The sequence below is a fragment of the Leptodactylus fuscus genome, chromosome 1 (genome assembly GCF_031893055.1).
Source record: "Leptodactylus fuscus isolate aLepFus1 chromosome 1, aLepFus1.hap2, whole genome shotgun sequence".
NCBI lineage: Eukaryota > Metazoa > Chordata > Amphibia > Anura > Leptodactylidae > Leptodactylus > Leptodactylus fuscus.
In genome coordinates this window covers 221,272,421-221,285,096 of record NC_134265.1, presented here as the reverse complement: position 1 = coordinate 221,285,096, position 12,676 = coordinate 221,272,421, and the positions used below count along the sequence as shown (strand labels likewise).

General features: G+C 48.5%; 1 long non-coding RNA gene across 1 annotated transcript; it reads right to left on the bottom strand.

The window, feature by feature from the left end:
• Nucleotides 1-1,393: 1,393 nt before the first annotated feature.
• Nucleotides 1,394-5,710, bottom strand: LOC142195095 (uncharacterized). Its single transcript, XR_012715064.1, has 3 exons — nucleotides 5,131-5,710; nucleotides 3,562-3,619; nucleotides 1,394-1,623 (listed from the first exon to the last, which is right to left on the bottom strand). It is a non-coding gene; the product is annotated as an uncharacterized LOC142195095 (long non-coding RNA).
• Between the last annotated feature and the right edge of the window lie 6,966 nt (nucleotides 5,711-12,676).

Sequence of the window (12,676 nt, the reverse complement as noted above, 5' to 3'; positions counted from 1 at the left end):
AGAAACCCCCCCCCCTTTAATCCAAATTGGCAGATGTAGAAGAGCTTGGTAGGTGGTGCATTTATGAAAATGTAGCAGAGCATTACTTGCGGTAACAACTGATGGCAGGTTTTTCAATGATATCCAAACTGATACACATGATGCTTGTGGATCAATAGAAACTCACAGCTTCTTCAGTGTTCACATACACACAGCTTTCCATAGCAACTACTCTATTCGTATGGGGCCCAATACACAAACAAAAGATTAAATATACCTGTGCAAAGCCAGGTCTTCCTGCTAGAAAATATATAATATACACACACACACTACATATTGTTACTTTACACAAACCTCTGTTTCCAGTTTATTCTCTCCCACAGCTCTACTACAGCAGCCTCCCCCTGTCCCCCCTTTAGCTCAGTCCTGTACAGCTTCTACCTTGCATAAGGCTATTGTGACCGGTCACACTTGTGTGGAGCCTTTACATAACTGACAAAGGTTTTTTTGCAGGACCTACAAAAAAAAAAAAAAAAAAAATTCCTGGCACAGAGGCCAAGTTCGCAGTTTTTTTGGTCAGGATTTTGAGGCCATAGCCAGATACAGTCTCAAAAACCTGACCAAAAAGATGGCTCTTATTGAAGTCAATGAGATCCACTCCGGTCTTTTTTCCAGGAGCAGTTTCTTCTGGAAAAGAGGAGAGCTGCTCATTCAGGCTGTTTTGCCTCATGATTCGGCCTGAAGACACACCCTCCTCCAGACTCGGCCCCTTCATTGGGCCTGGAGTGGAGTGCGCAGCTGGATGCCGGGGGTAGTGCACCAGCTTTCAGTCGCAGTTACCTGGCTTTAGGTCCCGAACCTGAGGCAGCCTCCTCAGGTTTCGGACCAAAAAAAAAACCTCCGTCTGAACTTACCCTTAGTATTGCTGGCAGTTTGTAGACCTGCAGCAAAGAAGAAATTCCACCTTTGTTTGTAAACCACACAGTAGAATAAAGATATCATGTGAAGACAACCATTGCAATGGGAAATTTCACTTTATTTTTCTGGAGACATTTCAGAAACAAATATACAATACAATAAGAATTGTGACTTTTTGGAGTCTAGACCATAATTGCAAGAACTTTCTAAGATCTGTCAGAGTTGCTAGCTGGTTAAGGAAAACATTTTTTTTTGTACCGTGTTAGCCAGTGGATATGAAATCAATAAAAAACAAAACAAAAAAAACACAAACAAAACCAAAACGAGTCTTTGGTAGTGGATCCCTTTATTAATGACTAATGACAGATTAAGAGTTTTCGAAATATACCTGAGGAAGAAGCAGAGAGCATCAAAAGCTTGTAATCTGTCATTAGTAAGGGGGCGTTCACACAATCGTCAGTGTCTGCTGCTAATGTCCGCACAAGATTTTGAATGGACATTAGCAGCGGACACAGATTGTAGTGTGAACGCCCCCCCTTAGACATTAAAAAAAAATGTATCCACTTCTGAAGATTCAAGTTTTTTTTTAGCTGGTTATGTTCATAGGAAACTTTACAGCAAAAAGACAAATTGAAACATTTCATAGAACTAATAGTTGATACGCGAGATGAAGGTCCAGCCAGGTGTCCATGTCACATGTTCTCCACTCCTGAAGCAAGCACAAGTCTAGAAGAGAAAGTAAGTTCATGTCATTTTACAGAAAAATGGGAAACCGGATACGACAAAATAAATTTGGAATGCTATAAGATACGACAACCGACCGACAAAAACGCTCCACTACATACTTTTGGAATGAACATTTTACCGCCATTGCAAACAAAGAAAAACTCTTAGCACACCGTCATCCGTCCACACAACACCGACAACCTGCTGCAAAACCAAGACCGCAGGATGCAGCAAACAAAGCCTGAGCAGCCACCTTTAGACCAGAGGGTTTTCTGGCGACTGGTGTCAGATGCTGGTCAATGCAGCTACACTCCCGCCACGATGCTGTATGAGCTAAGCAGCGCAGGTACTAAAGTGAAGTCCTCAATTGGAAATCTGATATGGATAAGGCCTAAAATACCAACTCTTGAAGCTCCCTGTAAAAGAAAGCAGGGATTCCTGTAACTTGCAGGCCCAAATAGCACATGATCTCCAGCCCCTGCTAAGCCCCATACCACTCGCGGTGATGTTACCGAAATATAGACAAGCATAGCGATACGCTCCGGCCGAAAGCGTGGCCACCATGCGCTATAGTACAAGCAACACCACCACTTGTAGCACAGTGCCCAACAAGCACCAAAAAACCATGTGCTGCCTGTGCCTACATATCACAGAAGTCACCGCCATCTTCCTCAGGGAGCTCCCAGAGTTGAGACTCCAGGCCTCATCCAGCCAGACGCCCACTTAAGGGCTTCACTGAAGCAGCTACACCACTCAGACCACACAGCACCGCAGAAAGAACACAGCTACACTGGCCAGCGTTTGATACCAGTTGCCAGAAAGCCCATCTGGACTTTAGGCGCCTACCCATGACTCGGTTCACCACAACCCTTAGCGTTAACCCCACAGCAAACTGCCTGTACTGTATGAAAAGAGTTTTGAGTACCAAGAGAGGTTTTGCCTTCATCCCATTAAAAAGACCCCATGCTAAAAGTTGATACTACAAGCAGACGTACTAAATATAGCAGTCTACCCACATCCTCCACCACCCTCTCCATCACCACATGAAGACTCAGATTCATAAGGAGGGGTTTATGAACCCTTACCTCCGACGCAACAATGGTAAAGGCAGTTTTGGGAACTACAGACTATAAAGGATAATGTGCCACAGCTTTGAAGAGACTCACAAATGCAAACCACATATGGACAACCATCAATAACCCGCCCCATCTTACAAGAACACTGACACACTGCAACATCGCACAACCTAAACATAGCATGCACCGACAGGACCCCTCAGAGATCTGGCACAGAACAGGAATGCCAACTCCTGAGAACGAAAGCAGCCATTTCCGTAATTAGCAGGAGCGAACAGCACATGATCTCCGGCACATGTGCTGCCCGTTCCTACAGGTCACAGAAGTCACCACCATCGTCTTCAGGGAGCTCCTGAGTTGGACTCCAACTGTTACCCACAATCTCCACTTGGTGGGGTTTAGTTCAGCACCTACACTGCTCAGATCATACAGCATCACAGTGCGGGAATCACAAATCCCATGCAGCTTGTGACATGTCCCCTCAGTGCTAGCCGGATGCAGGATTTGACAAGTCGTGACAGCCATCCACACCTAGTCTACATCTACTTGCCCCTTCATGACTCTACAACGCATTATCTTTCTAACAACTAACCACACAGTAGGATACAAGCTTTATAAACCTAGATTAGAGGTCAGTTCTCAAGGACACAGGCAAAACCTAAAGAGCACATAGTAATCTACCGCTAGTGCCCTCCACCACCCCTGCCATCACCACACGAAGGCTTGAATTCATAATGAGGGACTTATGATCCATAGACCTCCGACATAACAATGAAGAGGATAGCTTTAGGCACCAGTTTTATATTGATCCTTGCTCACAGCAGCTGCAAAATACCCAAAAAAAAGGCCAAATGGAACTTACCTACAATCTTGTAGAGGGCAAGGTGATGTTCTTCTAGTAGTAGATCCAGCTTTCACAGCTACAAAAGAGGAAAACACGACACTTAAAAAACCGTTTTAGTGTCGATTCAGAAACTGCAGGAGATTGAATATTGTTGGATTATTGTTGGGGGGGGGGGGGCAGAGTCATTCTGATCAAAGTATTAAAGTGATAACCCCTCCATTATCACAATGATACAGTGACAATAATGACCAAGATTTTTTTAGTGAACAGTTACCCAAGAGTTGCCCGAGACAGTAATAAGGGTAGTGTGTCTAATATTATATACACAGAGGAAGGTGGAGGAAGACAAGGCCAGCAAATACAACCTATAACCCCGACAGAGTTGATCCAGAGGAAGGCGAAAACTGGCAGTCAGTACAAGACCCAGGATCAACTATTCTAACAAGTGTAAAACCCTCATACAGTAGGGAATATTGAAATATAATATCCACAGTGTGTCGTTTTATAACATTCATATACACATTAGATAAGGTTGCATAAAGAGAAACATACATAAAGTACAGCCCTACAGAGTTGATCCAGAGGAAGGCAAAAAACCCCATGAGGCCAATGCCAATAACCCCATGTTATGGGAAAAAAATTCCTTCCCGACTCCAGTACGGCAGTCAGTATAAGACCCTGGAAAAACTCGTCTAGATTTACCATTAGGACTGGGGACAGCCAAAAAAAAAGTAGCAATACATGCATTCTCTATAGTAGGTTGAGCTAGGGCTGGGCCGACAGTCTCACCATACAGTTGTATGGTGAGCTGCCATTTCCCTACAGCTTATATTAGTCTAGGCATACTAATGCCATTAGGATTAGACTCATTTCTATCATGGTATTAGAGGGAAAAACCTACTACAACTCAGGGGGCCTAGGGCAGAGACTAGCCAAAGCAGAAAGTTACTCTGATGGCATGGTGAAGCAAGAAATGCAGAGCATCAATTGCAAAGTTGGTTTGTTTTTTAATTTAATTACTAGCCTTCACACGGTGTTACATCAATATCCCCTCCAATATCAATGCAACGGGTCATGCTCCGGCACCCTATCTAGCTAGGACTAGGGATGGGCTATGGCCTCACCATGCAGTTGTATGGTGAGCTGCCAGGTTGTTTTATTAGTCTAGGCATACTAATGCCACTAGGCGGCGGCGTTCTCATCAGAGCATTAAAGCAATAACCCGCCCAACTATCACAGTAACACAATGACAAAAGCAGCCAAAACCGCCGGACTAGGGCTAGACCTATTAATGCCATTAGGAATAAGGGAGGCCAGTTCCATCAAATGCATTAATGTAATAACCGACCGAAATATCACAGAAATACAATGACAGACGGCTAAACCCGTCAGGATCTGCTCTCAAGTAAGAACTGGCAGGCATAGCTCTCTATAAGACCCGCCAAGGCATAGATCTGTTAAGAACCACCGGGCGCTGTCTCTATAAGAACTAGCAAGCACAGGTCTCCCTATAAGAACGGTCACCTTCAGAGCTCCCACAGAGTTCCACAGGCAAAGCTAAGAGCAAATAAAAGGGGGGAAACCTACCGTGTCAACTCAGCCGGTCCCACGTCTCTGCAGCACACCAGTCCACGCGCCGTCCTCCTTCTGCACAACTAGCTTCCGTATACTACAACAGCTGTATTTAAGGCATCACATGCTTGCCACACCCCCTCACGTGTTTCTGAGGGGGCGTGGCCAACTAATTGGGAAGGTTTCTACACAGCTGTTGTAGCACGTGCCAAACAAGTGAAAGTGGGTGTGGCTGGAATAAATTCACATAGCAGGGAAACAGCAGAATGTCGAAAGCAATATGTTTCTAAAGCACGTTTTCGCCCTCTTTCTGTTCTTCAATAGTTTGGAGATGTGCACTTGGAGTAGTGCTGAGTGGAATGTTAGCAGTGTATAGGACACAAGTACCTTGTTTTTATTTTTGTGAGTAATGAAAACGTGTCTTCCTAAAGATACTTCTGTATCTCTTCACAGGACCCAAGCATCCATCTATTGCTGTTACTGTAGAATGACTAAATATACCTGTATTTCTTCCCCAGCTCCTTTACCACAAGTAGAACTTTCAATCCGTCAACCAATCTTAATACGACCAATCAACGGTATTACACTAAGACTACACTTTATATGACTGTGCTGACAGTACCAGTATTAAAGATGGTAGACGCGAAATCCTAGTGGGCTAAAGGACTTCCGGTGACGACGTGATCATGTGATCAGACTGGCGTGGGCGGAGCTATTCAGGACAGTGCCGAGTTACACAGGAAAAAGAAGTTGCAGTGAATGGAGACTGGAAGGAGGTAAGAGACGGCATGTGTAAGCAAGAGGGGTGGAAAGGGCTGGGGGAGAGGGTCAGGCTGTGTGTGAGCATGATATAGGAGTTTGGATGGGTAAAGGCTAAATACTAGACTCCGTAAGGACCGTCTGCCGATACAAGGTCACATGACCGGATAGGCGTGTCTTTACTTGTAAGCAAGACCTTCCACAGTATCCTGTGTAGTGGAGCAACATGGAGAGCTGCGAGGTGCACGATTTAGTGAAGGGGGGGAGATACAGTAGGTGGACTGCAGGGAGTAGTGTAGAGGGGGAGAGATGTGCAGGGTCGGACAGGCCCGCCGGGAGACCGGGGAATCCCCCCGTAGGCCCCAGCCTGGACTATTAAGACCCTCATTATGGGGCCCTACCGGACCTCCACTGCCTTTTTTTTTTTTTTTTTTTTTTTTTTTTTAGTAGACAGTGGAGGTTCGGTAAGGCGTCTGCTCAGGGCTGGTGTCAGCACCCGGGCAAGTCACTGTGAAGTATGAAGGGAGAGAGACTCCGTGCTGAAGAGACAGCATGTGTGAGTAATAGGGGAGACATGGGGGGGGGCAGGCTGTGTGAGCGAGAGGGGAGACATGGAGGTGCAGGCTGTGTGAGCGAGAGGGGAGACATGGAGGTGCAGGCTGTGTGAGCGAGAGGGGAGACATGGAGGTGCAGGCTGTGTGAGCGAGAGGGGAGACATGGAGGTGCAGGCTGTGTGAGCGAGAGGGGAGACATGGAGGTGCAGGCTGTGTGAGCGAGAGGGGAGACATGGAGGTGCAGGCTGTGTGAGCGAGAGGGGAGACATGGAGGTGCAGGCTGTGTGAGCGAGAGGGGAGACATGGAGGTGCAGGCTGTGTGAGCGAGAGGGGAGACATGGAGGTGCAGGCTGTGTGAGCGAGAGGGGAGACATGGAGGTGCAGGCTGTGTGAGCGAGAGGGGAGACATGGAGGTGCAGGCTGTGTGAGCGAGAGGGGAGACATGGAGGTGCAGGCTGTGTGAGCGAGAGGGGAGACATGGAGGTGCAGGCTGTGTGAGCGAGAGGGGAGACATGGAGGTGCAGGCTGTGTGAGCGAGAGGGGAGACATGGAGGGGCAGGCTGTGTGAGCGAGAGGGGAGACATGGAGGGGCAGGCTGTGTGAGCGAGAGGGGAGACATGGAGGGGCAGGCTGTGTGAGCGAGAGGGGAGACATGGAGGGGCAGGCTGTGTGAGCGAGAGGGGAGACATGGAGGGGCAGGCTGTGTGAGCGAGAGGGGAGACATGGAGGGGCAGGCTGTGTGAGCGAGAGGGGAGACATGGAGGGGCAGGCTGTGTGAGCGAGAGGGGAGACATGGAGGGGCAGGCTGTGTGAGCGAGAGGGGAGACATGGAGGGGCAGGCTGTGTGAGCGAGAGGGGAGACATGGAGGGGCAGGCTGTGTGAGCGAGAGGGGAGACATGGAGGGGCAGGCTGTGTGAGCGAGAGGGGAGACATGGAGGGGCAGGCTGTGTGAGCGAGAGGGGAGACATGGAGGGGCAGGCTGTGTGAGCGAGAGGGGAGACATGGAGGGGCAGGCTGTGTGAGCGAGAGGGGAGACATGGAGGGGCAGGCTGTGTGAGCGAGAGGGGAGACATGGAGGGGCAGGCTGTGTGAGCGAGAGGGGAGACATGGAGGGGCAGGCTGTGTGAGCGAGAGGGGAGACATGGAGGGGCAGGCTGTGTGAGCGAGAGGGGAGACATGGAGGGGCAGGCTGTGTGAGCGAGAGGGGAGACATGGAGGGGCAGGCTGTGTGAGCGAGAGGGGAGACATGGAGGGGCAGGCTGTGTGAGCGAGAGGGGAGACATGGAGGGGCAGGCTGTGTGAGCGAGAGGGGAGACATGGAGGGGCAGGCTGTGTGAGCGAGAGGGGAGACATGGAGGGGCAGGCTGTGTGAGCGAGAGGGGAGACATGGAGGGGCAGGCTGTGTGAGCGAGAGGGGAGACATGGAGGGGCAGGCTGTGTGAGCGAGAGGGGAGACATGGAGGGGCAGGCTGTGTGAGCATGGTTGCGTCTAGATTGGAGTTGCTCCTGGTAGGTCCTCCCTCCAGCAACTCCAATCTAGTCACCTCACTAGTGAACGGTCTAGATTGGAGTTGCTGGAGGGAGGACTTGCTAGAATCATCTCCAATGTAGACTGTTCAGTACTGAGGTGACTAGAATGGAGTTGCTTCGAGGAGCTGCTGCCAGAAACTCCAATCTAGTCACTTCACTACAGGAGCAGCTAGAGTGGAGTGTCTATAGGAAGGAGCCATAACTGGCCAAGAGAGACATTGTATATGTATATAATATCAATAAAAATATAGGAAAAACACATTCCTGGACATGTTTACATATGGCATTGATATATATATATTACATAAAATATACCTATATAAATATATATTTGCCATATGCTCTGTACAGGGAGGTGACGCCGCAGCCTTACGTGTTTATTATAACTTGCGCCACTTATTGTAAGTGATAATGGAAATATATGGCAATTTAATAACTGATATAGAGCTAAATTCTGACGTATCGCTGTGCGCCTGATTTATCAGTATATAGTTAATGCAGGTAGGCTCATGATGGTCTCGGCATATTCTGTAGTTACAATAGGTGGGTCCTCCTTGCAGCAACTCCATTCTAGCTGTCTCAATACAGAACTGACTAGAATGGAGTTGCTGCAGGTAGGTTCATGGTATCGGTATATTCTGTAGTTACAATAGGTGGGTCCTCCTTGCAGCAACTCCATTCTAGCTGTCTCAATACAGAACTGACTAGAATGGAGTTGCTGCAGGTAGGTTCATGGTATCGGTATATTCTGTAGTTGCTATAGGTGGGTCCTCCTTGCAGCAACTCCATTCTGGCTGTCTCAATACAGAACTGACTAGAATGGAGTTGCTGCAGGTAGGTTCATGGTATCGGTATATTCTGTAGTTACAATAGGTGGGTCCTCCTTGCAGCAACTCCATTCTAGCTGTCTCAATACAGAACTGACTAGAATGGAGTTGCTGCAGGTAGGTTCATGGTATCGGTATATTCTCCATAGGTTATTCAGTATAGGACCTATATCTTATAAGCTCCGCCTACAGTAGTAATAATAATAAAACACACATTTTAAAAATTTATATTTTATTGAACTAAAACCATCCGCACAATCCTCATTATCCATATTTTAAAAACAAAACTAAACAAAAAACCACCTCCACTAGTTACCAACGTAGTCCATCAACCCCCTCCCTTCTACCAACTTACCTGTCCTGGTCTAGTATTACCTGCTTTCATGGAATAAACCAGCCACTGTCGTCTCATGCGGTGGGTTTACTAGAGTAAAGACAGGATCACATGTGCGCCAGGTTCTACGTTGTTTAAAGAGGACCTTTCACTTCCTGGGGCACATGCGGTGTGCAAGGATGAATGCCAACATAATTAGATGTCGATGGCACCCCAGGGTCTCTGCCCCTTTTAGTTGCCAGAAACACGCCAGGGACACCTTGCCCCTATCCATGCCAACAGCATACACCATAGATGCTAATAGCACTCCAAGGACCTCCCCCTTTATGCCAGAAGCACCTCGAGGACCTCTACCTTTCTTCAGATGCCAGCATCCCAAAGACCCCTGCCCACTTAGATGCTAGCAGCATCCAAGGGACTCATGCACTCCTACAGATGCCAACTGCACCCCTGCCCCCCCCCCCCCCCCCGTTTAGAAGCACACCAAAGATCCCTGTCCTTCTCTTTTAGTTGCCAGCAGCACCCCAAAGGCCCCTGCCCCTTCTTAGATGCCAGTAGTACCCCAAAGACCCCCCCCCCCCCCAGATGCCAGCAGTATCCCAAAGACCCAGTGCCCCCCATTAGATACCAGCAGTACTTCAAAGACCCACTGCCAGGGGTGTAACGATTGTGACCTGGCCAGGTGAGTCACGGGGTCAGTAGCCAGCTAGAGATAGTCGGGGTCCAGTAACACTATGTGACAGCAGCAGGGGAAAGCCTGGTTCCCCGACCACTATATATATTGTAAATGAAAAAGGGCACCGGCATATTGCCAGGCCCTTTTTCAATAGACACTGGCCCAGGAGAGGTGACTTAAAGTAAACAGATATACTCACCTCTCTGCGTCCTCTCCGGCGTCTTCCATCATGTGATTGAGGCCTGAGATTAGGCCCCAGCAGTCAGATGGAGCGCAGCGGCGTAATGATGTCAGTGACCCCTCATGTGACTGCTGAGGACCAATCACAGGACTCAACAGAGACGTCAGGAAGATGCTGGAGCCAGGATGCCCAGGAAAGGCGAGGCGAGTATTAGGGTTTGTTAATTTTATTCACCTACCCTGGGCCTCCGATTATTATACTCTGGGGTCTGAGGAGACCACAGTGTAGAATAATATCACTGGAGGGGGCTGTTGGGAGCATATAATACTGGGGGGGGGGGAGGCACTGCTGGAGATATGTGTGTGTTGGGGGGGGGGGGGGCACTGCTCGACATGTAATATTGTATATGGGGGGGGGGCTGCTGGGTATGTAATACTGTGCACGCCACTGCCTCCCCTCTTAGATGCAGCAGTACCCCCAAAGATCTCCTGCGCCCCCTTAAATGCCAGAAACACCTAAAGGACCCCGTCTCCCTCTATGCCAACGACTCCTATACCACCCTAAACATCAATCCAATCCACCAGACCCTCCGGGATACAGTCCCATAAAAACGCACTCCCCTCAGCCTCATCGAACATGCAGTCCAATGTAACTACATCACTCTCTTCTCTCAGCCTCATGCAGTCCCATGTAACTACATCACTCTCTCTCCTCAGCCTCATCCAACATGCAGTCCCATGAAACTACATCATTCTCTCTCCTCAGCCTCATCTAATGTGTAGTCCCATGTAACTACATCACTCTCTCTCCTCAGCCTCATCTAATGTGCAGTCCCATGTAACTACATCACTCTCTCTCCTCAGCCTCATCCAACATGCAGTCCCATGTAACTACATAACTCTCTCTCTCCTCAGCCTCATCTAATGTGCAGTCCCATGTAACTACATCACTCTCTCTCCTGAGCCTCATCCAACATGCAGTCCCATGAAACTACATCACTCTCTCTCCTCAGCCTCATCTAATGTGCAGTCCCATGTAACTACATCACTCTCTTCCCTCAGCCTCATGCAGTCCCATGTAACTACATCACTCTCTCTCCTCAGCCTCATCTAATGTGCAGTCCCATGTAACTACATCACTCTCTCTCCTCAGCCTCATCCAACATGCAGTCCCATGAAACTACATCACTCTCTCTCTCCTCAGCCTCATCTAATGTGCAGTCCCATGTAACTACATCACTCTCTTCCCTCAGCCTCATGCAGTCCCATGTAACTACATCACTCTCTCCTGAGCCTCATCCAACACGCAGTCCCATGTAATTACATCACTCTCTATACAGCCTCATCTAATGTGCAGTCCCATGTAACTACATCACTCTCTCCTGAGCCTCATCCAACATGCAGTCCCATGTAATTACATCACTCTCTCTACAGCCTCATCTAATGTGCAGTCCCATGTAACTACATTACTCTCTCCCCTCAGCCTCATCCAACATGCAGTCCCATGTAATTACATCACTCTCTCCCCTCAGCCTCATCCAACATGCAGTCCCATGTAATTACATCACTCTCTCCCCTCAGCCTCATCCAACATGCAGTCCCATGTAATTACATCACTCTCTCCTCAGCCTCATCTAATGTGCAGTCCCATGTAACTACATCACTCTCTCTCCTCAGCCTCATCTAATGTGCAGTCCCATGTAACTACATCACTCTCTCCCCTCAGCCTCATCCAACATGTCGTCTCATGTAAAACAAACCTGTCTCTTCCCTTCCATCCTCCATTACCACAAGACAATCCTCTCTGCTTTCTGTTCTCCAGCTTCTTGAGCTCGGTTCCGGCTTCCTCTATACAGCACAGAGCAGTGATGGCCGAAACTCTGCCCTCCTCTGAGAGGCCACGCCCCTTCCTGTGACATCATACCTACCAGGAGCAACTCCACTCTAGTCACGACCCTGTGAGCATATAATACCGTGGCGGGGTGTCACTGGTGAGCACATAATTCTGTTTGGGGGCCACTGTGGTGCACATAATAATGTTTGGGGGTCACTATGGAGTACCTAATTCTGTTTGGGGGCCTCTGTGGTGCACATAATACTGTTTGGGGGTCACTATGGAGTACCTAATTCTGTTTGGGGGCCCCTGTGGTGCACATAATACTGTATGGGGGTCACTATGGAGCATGTAATACTGTTTGGGGGTCACTATGGAGTACCTAATTCTGTTTGGGGGCCTCTGTGGTGCACATCATACTGTATGGGGGTCACTATGGAGTACCTAATTCTGTTTGGGGGCCTCTGTGGTGCACATCATACTGTATGGGGGTCACTATGGAGCACGTAATACTGTTTGGGGGCCCCTGTGGAGCACGTTATGCTGTCCCAGTATTGCTTACATGTGGGGCGTTGCGCTGCTTTCTCACCGTATTCTTGATAGCTGCAGTTGTGGGTACTAAAGCTGTATCTCTTTCAGGTATCTGAGATATTGCTTTAGCGCCCATAACCGCCACTATCAAGAATTCACTCTAGTAAGGGGATAGGGGACCACGGACAAAAGTTTGTACCCAGGCCCACAAAACATTAGTTACACCAATGGCGCTGCTCTGGGTCCAGGCACCGCCAGTAATATAGCTTATTTTTAACTAGATCGACTGTGCTGATACACAGACGTCCTGCACTTGGATGTAAAGTGGGCACCTC